The 15,358-nt window shown below is 34.9% G+C and overlaps 1 protein-coding gene across 12 annotated transcripts in view; it reads right to left on the bottom strand.

The window, feature by feature from the left end:
- Positions 1-15,358, bottom strand: part of PROS1 (protein S) — a 269,581-nt gene that overhangs the window by 129,003 nt on the left and 125,220 nt on the right. The window contains exons 16-18 of one of the 12 annotated variants that reach the window (XM_072967112.1): positions 8,389-8,441; positions 5,461-5,665; positions 2,728-2,910 (exon numbers count right to left, since the gene is read on the bottom strand). The exons of 9 other annotated variants lie outside the window; for them this stretch is intronic. The gene's annotated coding sequence lies outside the window, so the exon portion shown is untranslated. Of the gene's footprint in view, positions 1-2,727; positions 2,911-5,460; positions 5,666-8,388; positions 8,442-9,134; positions 9,187-15,358 lie in introns of those variants that run through there. 2 more of the 12 variants (XM_006215603.4, XM_072967094.1) reach the window with 2 other exon arrangements.

The following is a 15,358-nucleotide window of genomic DNA, read 5'->3' as shown; positions in this document are numbered from 1 at the left end:
AATCTCCCCAGCTCAATATCCTTTATTTAACCCCATCTGCAAAGACCTTTTATTCCAAAGTGAAAATAAATAAAGGAAAACTTCATGGAAAACAGAGTCAGGAAGGCCTGAAGGGAGCACTCTCAAGCATGCACCACTAGCTGCAGCCTGCCTGGTCAGCAGGGAGAAGGAAGACTGTTTGTGTATTTGTTCGTCTAAAATTCTCTAGGTCTCAACTTCTTATCCATGACGACAAGACTTACTTTTCTTCTGGTACAAGGTAGAACATTTTTCACATGGGAGTTTTCATTTCCTGCTTTTAAGAAAATGAAGGAAGATCCCTCCTGCCCCAGCAACACACTAACCACTGCTTGCAGCCAATGAGAAACAGCCACAAACTTGAACTCTTGTTTTCCCCAATAAACTTTTGTTCAAAACAACCCTCCCCAATTTCCTCCCCAAACCTAATAAAAGCAAACCCCTCTCTTTTTGTTCTCTGGGCTTGCCTAAGATTCACCATAGCTTGCTTGTCCCAAATTGCAGTTCTCAGCTATTCCCAAATAAACTCATTTTGTTGGTGAAATAACTGGCTGCTTTATTTCTGAGATTGACATCCACATATAGTAACATTCTCTAGTTTCAGTGGCTGTCTCTTAGGGGATCATTTTTCAGCCTACCACAACACATAAACAGCAATAGATATATTACATAACATGTAGAATAAGACTTTTAATCCACCCATATACTTCAGGTAATAAACTAGCACTGGAAATTCTGAAATTCAATGGGATTCAATAACATCTTCATTAATGAAATTAATTCTCCCATTTTATCTACAGATACAATTTTTACTTCTCAGCTGTAGTGAGAATAGAATAGGTTTCTGGAAGCCAAGGGTGTTGGTGAAATGGTCTGTGTAAATGTGGGACCAGATTATTATAAAATTCCATTACTCACAAATGCCTCTTCTAAGAGCACTACATACAGAAAGGAAATTTATTGCTCTCCCTTTTGGATAGTAAAATCTAAAATAGCTCAATGTGGGACCTTAGCTTACCACAGAATTTTAGTGCTGGACGGTATCTCAGCCCATCATCCTTACTTTTCAGATAAGAAAAATGAGGCTCAGTCAAATGACTGCTCATAGGTCCCACAGCTAATACATGGCAGAATGAGATCAGAATTAATACTTCCTCACTTCTTGTTCATGCTCTTCCTTTTAAGCTATGCACTCTCTTTTTCGCTTGGTCATTTACTAAAATAAAAGCCAGCTTTAATCACTTCCTTGTTTAGATTTTTCAGCCGTTAGAATTAAAGCACAGTAATTAGTATGTACACCTTTACTTCTGGATTTAGTAATGTAAACATTCCTACTGATCCCTTATCAACAAAAGTCTGATCTGCAAAAGAGGGAATTCAGAAGGACAGTGCTTAATACTCAGCTGCTATCAGGCTAATTAAAAGGAGTTGGTTCAGTTAAGATTTAAATGTGCACAAAAGGAAACAAAACCTGCAAATGTACTCGGTACAGATCTATCTACTAGCAGCAGTGAGCAGGGCTGAATTTGTAACAGCTGGGGAGGTTCCTATCTACAAATTAAATTAAAGATGCAGAAATTTTCTCTCCCACACCAAACAAGCTGGTTTGTGGTTTTCTAAAAAATCTCACTAGCTGTATATCTTTTTTTTTTTTCTCACGAAGAGAGACTTGATAGAAGGGCAAAATGTCACTCTGATATCCTTTGTAAACCATCTGCTTTCAAGTTTGCCAGGCAAGCCTAGCAAGGAGACAGTTGATTACAATGTAAGCTGCCCCTGTGTCTCTTAAGTGATGCCAGGACGCCATTTGAGAAATCCAACTTAAAAAAATCTGAGTAGGTGATTTTGAAATGATTTTGTTCTTGTAATTGCTCATAACATAAAATATAGGAGACGTTACAACGCTGTCCAAACTTTTTCTCAGAATATTATACATCTTGTTTAGACAGTTAGAACTCCCTGCTATTATTTATTTATGCCAATATAAATTATTCTCTTCAAATGAACTCAAGTCACGTAAACTCTGGCTTCCAGGAACTAGAGCATGCTTTCTTTTGGAGAGATGTGAATTTCACCTCATTCCTTGAAAATTGAAAAATCAAATAACAAACAAGCCTAGTGTTTGCAATCAATACCTAGTTCAGTAACTCCATGAAATTGTTTACTCCAGTGTGAGTTGCAGTCTTGGAAGTATTAAGGACTTGAAGTCATTTTTTTGCTATCAACTCCAAAACCAAGATCCACTATAGTAGGGAGTTGCCTTTATTATGGGGACCTGAAGGGGTGTCTGGTTTGGGTTGTTTTTTTTTTTTTTAAAGCCAAAAGCCAATTCAAGAATGATGAATGGTGTTAATTTGACAACACCAAAGACTGAAATTCTTCATTTTTTCCAAGGTTTAGCCAGGCAATGACTGCAATTTCTTCTACAATTTACACAGTGAAGTGCATTAATTCTTACCCAGATAAGCTGATTCTAAAAATGTGGTATCAGGATCATGATCTATTCCAACGATTCCTTTTCTCCAGTAGCCCATGTAAATGTGAGGGTAGATGTATTGAAAGAGATTCTTTTTACTTTTTAAAAATTTTTTTTTTTTAGTTGGAACTGAATAAAGCTTTCTGATTGAATTTATTTAGGCCAGCACACTGATTAACGGCTAGAGCTGATCTGGACCTGACCCCAACAATGACTGTTCTATGGGCCCAATCTCAGATGGGGTTCAGATTTATTAACCTGAATCCATTGTCAGACTGGAAGAAAAATCTCAAGGAGAGTTTATACTTACACTGTCTACCTTTTGACTTTAACAAAAGCTTTACCCAGCTCTGTGGTTGGCACCAGTAACAGTGGTGATAAGGAAGAATGGATATTCCTTCATTGCTAAGGGACAGCTGTGGAATATGGAGAGAAAAAGTCACGTTCATCTAGTGATTACCATCCAGGTAATAACAACTTCTAGTTGCTAATATACAATCCAGCTTTGAATGAGAATCATTTCTTTCTGGAGACAATTTGTTTTTCACTTATAGACTCCTATAAGTAACTAGTTTACAGCATTTAAACAGTTTCATTGAAATAATTATAGAAACTCAATGAAAGGATGGAAGACATTACTTCATTCATTATTTCTATGCATTGTTTCCTTCAACTTTTTAAATATCATGCATACTTTTTAAAAGAAGGTTATTAGTAGAGATGGAAGCTGAGTCTATATGAATAGTAGTTGAAAATTTGAAGAACCATTATGATAATAACACTGCTGAAGTTATGATGCTAATTAAATTTGTGGGGCAACTACAATGTAGCGGTTGTTGCTAGAAACTTTTGGCATAATGAAAATAAACTTGTTTCAAAGTGTTATCATCACCTCAGAAAAGTAATAATACACTGAAAAATGTGAAACAAAACTTCAGTGTTACCATCAAATATTGCATGTTCTTTTGATAATTAGTCTCCTTTAGAGTGAATCTTTTTTTTACATAGTTGAGTGTTAAATAATGTGGCATGGTTTCCAAATACTGATGGAATTCAAATAAAAAATAAATTTAATGAAGTATGGAATATTTGCATTGTGAACTAGGATTTAGAAAAAAGAAAAAAAATTTTTTAAATAGGATTGGAGTAGGACATTGCTTATTAAAAAATACCACCAAACACGTGGTATGAGAATGAATTATATTGGAACAGAGAGGCTTTCTCATTTCTCTGGTGGATAAAACACACTTTGCAGTGACCTTAATGAATATTGTTTTTTTCCTTTACACAAAACTTCTAAGAAGTGAAAAACTGAGTGATTGTTAGGATAATTTCAACCCATATTTTTAAAAAAAGCAATTCATAGCAAATTACGTTTGAGAGAAAAAAAAGACAAAACACTATTCCTCTTCTTGAAGGATTAAATTTGGGGGTTAAGATTTGCTGCCCACAAGATTGACAGATTTTTTTTTAAACTCTTTCTTGATTTAAAATAACGAAAGCTAAATGAGAAATTTTCTTGGATTCATTAGACTTACATAGCACTTCATAGCTTACAAGTATAATCATTTACATTACTTATTTTATCCTAGACTGGAGAAACAATAGCTGGTACAAATGTCATGACTTCCTAACTGTATGCCTTTGTTCTTTCCTTTTTCTATTTAAAGTTTAGTTTTTTTCTTCTGTTATATGAAAATAATAATATTTATCAAACAGAGTTTTCATAAATATTTTAAACATGTAGTGCTTGGCAGAGAGTTGGCAATCAAGCACAAGGCCACTGTGTAGACTGAGCATTGCCACCATTTAAAAGATGACTTAAATCCAGGAAAAGTCAGGTATCTTGCCAAAGATTTCACACATCAAAGGGTAGACATAATAGTAGTCTTCAGAACTACTATCCTGTGATTTTTCTGCTATATTGCATATCTTCAATACAAATAATTTTACATATGATCATATTGATTGATGTGAGAGTCTCCAGACACATTTTTATTTATATTTAACAAGGCCTATATCACTTTTATATTTTAGTGGTATGTCTATCCCTGCTATGCTGCTTAAACGATGTAGTCATGCGGTATATGCTGTGTGCTATTGTTTTTCAAAATCACACATTAAACTTGGAGCACCTTAAAGATGGCAGGGGAGGAATATTTTATATTAAAATAAGCAACCATATATAAACCATATATAATAAGGTCAACTTACTATTTTTAAATATTAAACAAAAATGTGCTTATAGAAGTTTGTTTTAAATCATTTTTCAATCCCTAGTTTATATGATCACATTTGCTGCTGTGCTTGATACTTTTTGAAGGAAGTATTGGAACTGAAAGAAATACCATGTTAAAAATCACAAATATTACGTTAAACGGCATTTGTGTTCCCCAGAAATCCACATTTCACAGGCTAGAGATTGGCATGGTTTCTAATCCTCTCTTCATACTGTAATTTCTCTATATTCTTACATCTACTCTTCCCATTTCTCCTTCTCCTCCATTTTGAAGATTTTGAAGGAAGGAGTACTAAGTATAGAATGGTCAAAGTCACTCTAAGGAGGGAAACAAGCCCAATACTTTATGCTACGTATAGTATTTCTGTATTCTAAAGGGCATGAATTTACTTGAGGTAAAATTAAAAGTCTTAATTATATTAATTGTTCTCAAATCAGTGACATGTATGCTGGGTAGTAAACTTTATATTCAAACTTCTGTACTGCTCTTTGTGATGCTGGGGATGGAAGTCTGTAAACCATATTTCTGCTTTACCCAGCTGGGTCCCTGTTGGACTGCACCAACAGGGGGCGCTAAAGGGAGCCAGGAAAGCTGAAGGAAAAGAATTGCTGCTTCCTGATCTTGTCCCACAGGCCCCAGCACACACATTCTCCCTAGCAGTGACACTTCTTCAGGAAGCACAGCTAATTCCAATTTGCAGTTTTTCCAACATTCCCATTGTCTTACTTTGAATCACTGATTTCGGCACTATTTCTTTTGAAATCATTTCCTAAGTGCCTTGGTTATTGTCACAAATAACACTGACAGATTTTTCTTGTTTTTCTTTTCTTCTCCAACTTGATCTCTGTCAGAAATCTCAAGAGCAGTCATCCTATCTTTCATCTCTCCCCCAAGAATTCCAGATGAGTCGGGTAATCTCCTTTTGCAATTACTAAAAAGAGAATATTCAAATAATTAGAATAAAATTTGTCTCAACACTACAAACCATGAGACCATGAGATTTTATTTCAAACCCTGTTTAAATGTGTCCTTGTAAAATATTATTGAATGAAGTAATTAATTTGGACTTGCAATTTTTAAAATTCTCCTGAGAGCTTCTATGGGATTAGAAACTATTTTTTTCATTTTCCTCACAGATGCAGCATAAAATATACCAGAAAACTAAAACACTATACTCCTCACATCTGTTTTTCCTACTTTATACATCAAAGTCTTCAAATTTTTTCTTCCTTTTTTTTTGTTCTCTTTGTAATGCTGCAAAGTACCTTGTGAAACAAAATATTTTCAGTTTGCTACACTTGCATAGGAAATGAGTACTCACAAGTTAATTTTTAAAGTGCTTTAAAGCTCTTACTTTGAAGATTTTTAGTCTTCCAGAAAAGTAGACAGAGTAATATAATAAATTTCCATATGCCCATTGTGATGGTTAATTTTACATGTCAACTTGGCTCAGATTGGGCCAACCTTATTCTAGACATTTCTGTGGAGGTACTTTTGGATGAGATTAACTTTTAAAATGATGGATTTTGAGTAAAGCAGATTTCCTTTTATAATGTGGATGGGATTCATCTAATTAACTGAAGGCCTAAATAGTAGAAAAGACTGGCTTCCTTCAAGTAGGAGAAAATTTTGCCCATGGACAGCATTCAGACTTCAACTGTATCATTGTCTCTTCCTTGTTTTCAGCTTGCTGACCCATCCTACAGATTTTGGATTTGCCAGCCTCCATAACTGTGTGAGTCAATTCCTTAAAATAATACACACACACACACACACACACACATCCTATTGGTTCTATTTCCCTGAAGAACTCTGAATGATACACAAAAATAACACCCATCATCACCATTAACAGTTGGCAATTGCTATGTTTATCAATTTTTGTATGTAATAATTTAGAGTAAATACAAGCATCATGACATTTTATCCCTAAATAGGTCATTACATTACTTTCTGTAATCTCTGAAAGTAGTATTTTCCTGCCTAAGAAAAATTATCACATTTAACAAACTTAATAATTCTTTATAACATTTAATACTCACTTCATCTTAAAATTTTCCCAATAGTCAAAAAAATGTCTTGTTCAAACAAGAAGCCAATTAAGAACCAAATGTTATGTTGGGGTGTGATGAGACATAACATGTTATAGATGATGCTGTGTATCTCATATTGTATAAAATAAGAAGCACAGAATGTCTGTACTATTCGTAATGCTAACATTGAACTCCCTGTTAAGGGGATGATGGCCTGATCCCTCCTTTATGAAGTAACATCTTTTTCCCTTTGTGAGTTTCAAATAATCTTTGTGAGAATATTTTGGCATCTTATGAATACCTGCAGCACTCTTTCATATAGTGATTTCATCATCCATTAATGGTCCTTGCCTGAATCAAATATTTTATTAGAAGCTGCAAAAAGGTTAGCAGGATATCCAGTGATAATTTATTGTAGTATTACAAGAGAGCCAGTTCTATTCCCAGTCCCTTCCTAATTTGTTTAACTCTGAACATACTAGCATGGAAATTTGGGTTCTTATGGCTGCAATCAATAAAATCAAGTAAAAGAGAATTACTGTGGATGGAAGAGAGCCTACTTTAAGACCTGGTTTGTATAAGATGACAGGAGTATGAAGGAGCAGTAACAGAAATATTGATGTTCAGAAGTCCCAACCCCCATATCACCTTAAAAAAAACTATTTTGTATACATTACATGCAATTCTCTGATGGGATGAGGTGTTAACAGATAATAGATAAATTATGCTTAGCAGTACAAACCAAAAGAGCTAATAGCTTGAATTTTTCCCCCAGCCTTAATGAGGTTTAATTGACAAATAACTGATTCTTTTCATAAAGATCTTAATTAAATTACATTTAGTGTATGCAACCTATTAACAACACTATTTTCACCTATTGTCATGTATTTTTGCATGGTTTGAAGAAATTTTAATCTTTTTTCTTCAATTTGTTTCTCCTATTCACTTTAAATCAAAGGTTTGAAACTCCGAGCTTCACCTCTTTGGCATTAGATCTTCACCTTTTTCCTACCACTGTGTATCTTCTGCATATATAAACTTACCTTCAACTTTATTAAGTCTGTGATGAAGGAACACCCACTGAGGATGAATGGAAAAGATATTAAACTTGAGGGATATGGGAATTCAGAACTTAACATTCTGATAAAAGCAAGAAGATTCTGAGACAATACTGGAAAGTAGCCAGTTCTGTCTAAGTTTTTGGTCTGCTCTAGTAGATTGTGGAGGTTTAATTAAGATCCCAGTAGGCTTTTGAACTCAGAATACTTATTCACACTCACTGAACCCTTTGAGGTTGGCTTATTGCTAATATTTTTCCATTTTAGGGTAAGATTTCCCACTGACACTAACCAACACCACCACCTCAATGTGGGTAAGTGGAACAGGAAGTTCAAGATCATTGCACTCTTGTAAAATGACTTATTTATTGCTTTTACTTAATTCCTCACACATACTTTGTGGGCTTTTTGTTATTATTATTATTAGATTTTTAAGGTCTACTTTCCATGCAGTGGCCCTGATCTTCCTAGGAAAACCCTGAACAGCAGAGACAGCTGTTAAAAGAATGATCTCACTAATTAGTTTCATATTGGGAAAATAAATAGTGTAACAAGTAACTTACCTTATTGTTTATTTCTTAAGGGATAGTGTGGAAAATGTCCACTCATGACTTAACTGCAATAAAATAAATAGGATTCAATTTGTGTGCTTTGGTTGATGAATTTTCTAAGAGCAGTACTGGTCCAAATTAAAATAAGAATCTGTCACCGTAAGTTTGGTTGTTATTTATCTGTCTATTTATTTATCTTTTTAGTCCAAGAAAAACTCAGTGTTGAATAAATTATTCTCTGAAATCCAGATGGCATGCAACAGTCTGCTCCTTAGAGCACTCCAGCATTCAGTCTGCGTGCCATTCAATCATGGGAAGTAATATGAGAAAAACCGTCTACTGAGAAACGACAGGTTTCTGTAGATTCTAAATAAGTATTTCATACACTGACAATGGAGTCTACCCATTTCAATATTTTTTTAGGTGGCACATTGCTTTCCTGAAATGTAGATCTCATTTTTTTCATTCTATTTCCATTTTTCCTTTTCCCTTCTTCACCCAAGAAATTATTGCCATATTATGGACTGCATGTTGCATTCTTCTAAAATTCATAATATGGAACCCTACTGGCCAAATGTGATGGTATTAGGAGGTGGGGCCTTTGGAAGGTGATTAGGATTAGATGAGGTCATAAGGGTAGACCCCTCATGAATGGGATTAGTGCTCTTACAAGAATCTCAGAGAGACTGCTTCTTTTTGCTCTCTGCCATGTGAGGACACTAGAAGATAGCCATCTACACGAGGAAGTGGGTTCTCACCAGACACTGGACTAGCAGGCGTCTTTGAGCCTGGATTTCCCAGCCTCCGGAACTGTGAAAAACAAATGTGTCTTATTTTAAGCCACCTGGTCTGGGATAATTTATTCTAGCAGCTAGAACTGACTAAATTGTCTAAACTAAATAATTGCATGTCACATACAAAAATAAGAACATTTTTGAAAAATAATGCTGGTCAACGTCAACATTGCATAAAAATACTGTATTGCACCTCATTTAACGTTATTACTTCTTACTCAAAAGATTCAGTGTTCTGCAATTCACAAATTCATCATTTTTCTGGACAAGTTTAAAATTTTATGCCCGTCAGAATTATTATGTGGTTCAACACAACTTTGCTTTTCATTTTTGCCTGGCGCCAGTCAAAGTGAAGACAAACCCACAGTCAGTTCCTGCTGGGGCACAGAATGCCAATTTGTGTTTCCCTGTGATCACCACAGTCTAACTGGTGTCTAACCTGGGACGTCCTCAAGAACACTCAGCCATTTCGAAATGCCTTTCTGATGTTATGTCACCTCAGCCAGAAGAAAAGTGAGGAAGAAAGTGAGATTAAGAGAAATAGCGAGGAAAGGAAGTGATTGAAGAGAAAAGAAAAAACACAATAGTTAGGAAGTATGTACAGCGGATTTCTGATTTTCTTTGCAATGTTCGCTAACAAAGTCCTGGAATAAAGGACCACTGTAACATGCTGTGGAACTAGTAAACTATGTAAAAATGGGTAGTTTTACAGAGACCATTAATTATAATAATGAATGCTCAAAACCAAATAAAATATTTTGTTGAATTTATTATTTTATTAGGTATGTTATTAAATTTTAGCAAATATTTGAGATATTAAAATAGTTAGATACATTTAACACACCAATGTGAAAAAAAATGTGTCACATGTTTGCCTCAATGTATGACATTTAGCTATAGAGCAATTTAGGGGCTTTAATTTGCCTTCAAAATCCTTTCCAAAGCAATTTGTTATACTTTTCTTCTTTCCTTCTGTTTCTTACATCCAGCCACTTTTCACATTAAAAATAAGTTTTTTAAAAGTTTGTGCTAAAACTCCTGCCTTTCTTTGTAAGTAGGCACATTAGATTTAATATAAATAATATCCAGTAAATCAGTAAATCACTGAGCTACATATAAGCTCTTGTTGGCTTTTGCCCTTGCCTGTTTGGTGATTCTGAAGTAAAAGAAAAGTATTTATGATTGATTACTTGCTATGATAGACTACTGTAAGAGAAGATGTGATTAGTGGTAAACCAAAGAGAAGACTCCAATTTATACCCCATCAAAGCTTGTTAACCATCTATAGTGTGGCATAATGTATTTTCAGAAAACATCCACAGCAATATTTCTTGTTACAAAGCAGTATTTTCAGATCCCCTGAAATTCCCCCAGCAAGAAGTAGAGTCTACTTTACCTCCACTTGAAATGGAGTGGGACATCATAAAAAAATGCACCACAAGTGATGCTGTGTGACTTTGAGGCTGAGTTCTTATAGGTGGCATGGCTTCTGCTTGGCTCTTTCTCAGTCTCTTGGGACACTCACCTTTGGGACCTACCCACCACATGGAACTTGTAAGTGTTCAACTGACATCCCCCACTAAAATCCTAGATGACTGCCAGCACCAGGTGCTGGACAGGTGAGTAAGTGACTCCAGTCCCCAGTCTTTTGGCTGCCCTGTTGACACTGAGTGGAGCAGAGACAAACTGAACATGCTGCACTTTGGCCAGCTGAATGCCTGTGAGCAAAATCCATGTTGTTTTGTTTTTGAGCCACTAAGTGTTTTGAGTGTTGAGAGTTTGTTATTGTCATGGACGGAACTGTGTACACCCAAAATCCGTATGTTCAAGCTCTAACCCCTCATGTGACTATATTTGGAGGTAGGGCTTTTAAGGAGATAACTAAGGTTAAATGAGGTCATATGGGCCTTTAATCCAACAGGGCTGATGTCCTTATAAGAGGAAGAGACACCGTAGGCTCACTCTGTCTGTCTGTCTGTCTGCCTGCCTGTCTCTCTCTCTCTTCATGCACATACAGAGGAAAGACTATGTGAAAACAGAGTGAGAAGGTGGTCTTCTGCAAGCCAGGAAAAGAGAACTCACCAGAAACCAACCTATGGGCACCTTAATCTTGGACATCAAGCCTCCAGAACTGTGAGAAAATAAACTTCTGTTGTTTTAACCACTTAGTCTATGGTATCTTATTATGGCGACCTGAGCAGACCAACACAGATTTTGGTATTATGAAGTGAGGTGCTACTGTTAAAAAAAAAATATATATATATATATACATATATATATATATGTATGTATGTGTGTGTGTATATATATATATATAACAGAAACACTGCCATCTGGGACTAAAGAGGACAGAGAAAATGGGATGGAATGAAGGAAGGCTGTTGGACTTCAGAGATTTCAGAGGCTGGGACAATAGAGATTTCCAACTTTGAACATGCATTATTCTTTGAGAATTTGAAGAATCACCATGAAGGCAATTCAGAGACCATCAGGAATGCCACTCCCACCAGCTTCAGGGGACAAAATTGCTTCTTCAATGATTTCCGAGGGTGAGGCCACCCCCCATCAGTTTCTGCAGGCCAAGATGCTGCTGACAAGTGCTCAGAGGCAAGGCCACCACAAAGAACCACAAGGGTGAGACTGCCACCCAGAAATATGGGAGTGACACCACTACCACACTTGGAGTCAGACACAGAGCACTGAGCCAAAAAGGGTTATTCTTAAGCTTTAAGATCTAATGGAATTTGACTTGATTAGTACCTGTCACCCCTTTTTTATTTCCAATTTCTCCCTTCTGGAATGGGACTGTCTATTCTATGTATATCCTATCATTGTATTTTGGAAGCACATAACTTTTCTAATTTCAGAGGATCACAGCTAGAGAGGAATTCTGAGTCAGGAAAAATCATACCTCAAGTCTCACCTGTACCTTATTTACATGAATTTAAATGAGACTTTAGATTTGGAATTGATGCTGGAATGGGTTACTATTTGGGAGGTGGGGTGGATCTGTTGAGATAGGGTGAATGTATGGTATATGAGAAGGACATGAATTTGAGGAGTGAGAGGGCAGAATGTTATGAATTGTGAGGCCCTAACCCCCAGTGCGGCTGTATTGGGAAATAGGGCCTCTAAGGAGGTAATTAAGATTAAATGAGGTCTTAAAAAAGAATGAAATTTTGCCATTTGCAACATGGATGAACTTGGTAGGTATTAGATTTAATGAAATGTCAGATAGAGAATGACAAATACTCTATGATATCACGTATATGTGGAATCTAAAAAATAAAACAAATTAATGACTATAACAAAAAAATAAACAAACAGAGTTATAGGGAACAAACTAGTGGTTACCAGTGGGGAGAGGGAAGCAGGGAGGAGCAAAATATGGGTAGGGAATTAAGAAGTAGAAAATACTATGTATAAATAAACAAGCTACAATTATACAACACAGGGAATTTAGCCAATATTTTATAATAACTACATGGAGTATAATCTTTAAACATTGTGAGTCACTGTATTGTATACCTGAAGCTTATGTAAATTGTATATCAACTATACTTCAATTCGAAAAAAGCAAAAAAAAAAAAAAAGGATTCTAATCTAGTGCTCTTATAAGAGGAAGAGACACCAGGAGAACAAATACACAGAGAAAGGGCTTTATGAGGACACAGCAAGAAGCTAAACATTAAAATCTTCAACTATAATTGTAGGTTTGTCTATTTACCCTTTTATTTCTGCCCATTTTGGTTTTAATAATTTGAAGCCCTGTTATTAGGAGCATACATATTCTGAATTCATATATTTTCTTCATAGAGTTACCCTTTTATCAATATGTACTATCCTTTCTTTATCCCTGTAAATAGACTTTGTTCAGAAGTTTACTTTTCCTGATATTGGTACAATCAAACCAACTTCCTTATGTTTAAAATTTACCCAGTTTCTCTATTTTCCACTATGTGGCTTTAACATAGATATGTCTTTATATCTATAGTGAGTTTCTTATAGTCAACATATAGATAGGGTTTGCTTTTTCATACTGACAACTCTACCTTTAATTAGTGTGCTTATATTATTTACATATAGTGTGGATTAAAATGAATATAACAAGTATAAAGTTAATTATAAAGTAAATTTATACAAATAAAATCTCACTTTATCTGTTGAAATTCTGAATAAGATATTTTTGAAATGATTTTGCCACCAAAATTATTTCTAAGCCACAGGTCTTGTTTTGATTGATTAATACCTTTTGGTCAAGTGGGTTAGTTCTGATTGATCTGAACTGTGATGTCTTAGCAGATGCTCCAATGAACTCCTATTTCTTATTATAGAGATGGGTCACTGTTTCTCACTTATGTTAATGGTACCACAATACATTTCCAGAACTAATTCTGCCAGCATCTGGTAAGTCTACCATGATCATGTGCCTTTGAGACCTTTAATTTTACTAAAGTGAAAAACGAAAAGAAAGGGAAACTGTTTTCTCATAAACTCTGCTTCTCTCCAGAAGTTTGTTCTGGCTTCACCATCTTACAAATCTAAGTCTCCATTCTAATACCTAGAATATAAAATGATATCATCTTTCTCAAAAGGGTTTAAAGAGCATGGTCACAAGAGAGCAGGTGATATTTGCTAAAGTTTCCATTAATTCTATTTCTCTGAATACAAATCTTGTCTTTATATTACCTTCCTTTTCTGAAAGTACATTCATATTATACATGAGATATTTTTCTCTCTTCTCCTTCATTTGATAGATTTAACTGCAGAAAAGCAGAATGCTAATATTATTTACAGTCAAACGCAATTACCTTTAAAGAATGGCATCATTTTCTGAGCTTTAAAACAGATAAAAATACAAATAATAACAAATTGATGTAACAAACAGCATTAGGCTTAAGCATTTTACCGTACATTTCAAGTTGGTGTTAGCTAGAAAATGACAGGTCGGGGCCAAAGGGTGTGGGAATACTGCATGGAAAATAACAAAAGTTCACTCTCTTTTAATTGAATGAATGTGACTCAATTTTTGAGCTCCTATGTTTACTCTAGAAAATTCCCTCACTTAGTTATTTGTCTGTAAAAATGGAGAAATTCAATGGAGAATTTCAATACACCAAATCTACACTTCTAGATAATTTTTTGATGGATCTGAACCTAGAGTTCTTAATTTACATAATTAATTGTGCAGTTTTTAATTCATCTAAGCTGCTACATATTTGTTTAAACTTTAATAAAACAACATTTTGAAATTTGAATAGAACTTAGAGATTATCTACTCTCATTATATTACTTTATAGTGAAGCAGATTTAGGTTTCAAGAAAAGTTGAAACGCTTGTCAAAGACATTGCTGTTAGTTTGCCAAATTGGGATCAGAACCCACATCTAATGACTTAAAATAATGATAATAATACATTAAAATGCAGTCATCCCCCCTTATTCATGGTTTTGCTTTCCATAATTTCAGTTGCCCACAGTCAATAGCAGTACAAAAATATTAAATGGACAATTCCAGAAATAAACAATTCTTAGTTTTACATTGCAAGCTTTTCTGAATAGCCTGATGAAATTTCTCACTGTATCACTCTGTCCAGCCCAGGATGTGAAACATCCCTTTGTCCACTGTAACCTGCCCATTATTTACTTAGTAGCCGTCTGGGTTATTAGATCAACTGTCTCGGTATCACTGTGCCTGTGTTAAAGCCTTGTTTTACTTAATATATAGCCCCAAAGTGTAAGAGTAGTGATACAGGCAATTCGGACATGCCAAAGAGAAGCCATGAAGTGCTTTATTTAAGTGAAAAGGTGAAAGTTCTTGACTGAATAAGGAAAGAGAAAAAAATCATATGCTAAAGTTGCTAAAATCTATATAAGAACAAACCTACTATCCATGAAATTGAGAATCAGGTAAAAGAAATTTGTGCTAGTTTTTCTGTCGCACCTCAGACTGCCAAAGTTATGGCCATAGTACGTAATAAGTGCCTAGTTAAGATGGAAAAGGTATTAAATTTGTACAATAAGATATTCCAAGAGAAAGACCACTATTATATATTATATATCACATATTATATGTCATATATTGTTATAATTGTTCTATTTTATTATCAGTTATTGTTAATCTCTAACTGTGCCTAATTTATAAAATAAACTTTTTCATAGGTATGTATGTCTAGTAAAAAAATAGTAG

Source organism: Vicugna pacos, chromosome 1 (genome assembly GCF_048564905.1).
Source record: "Vicugna pacos chromosome 1, VicPac4, whole genome shotgun sequence".
Classification (NCBI taxonomy): Eukaryota; Metazoa; Chordata; class Mammalia; order Artiodactyla; family Camelidae; genus Vicugna; species Vicugna pacos.
This window is presented reverse-complemented; position numbering and strand designations above follow the sequence as displayed.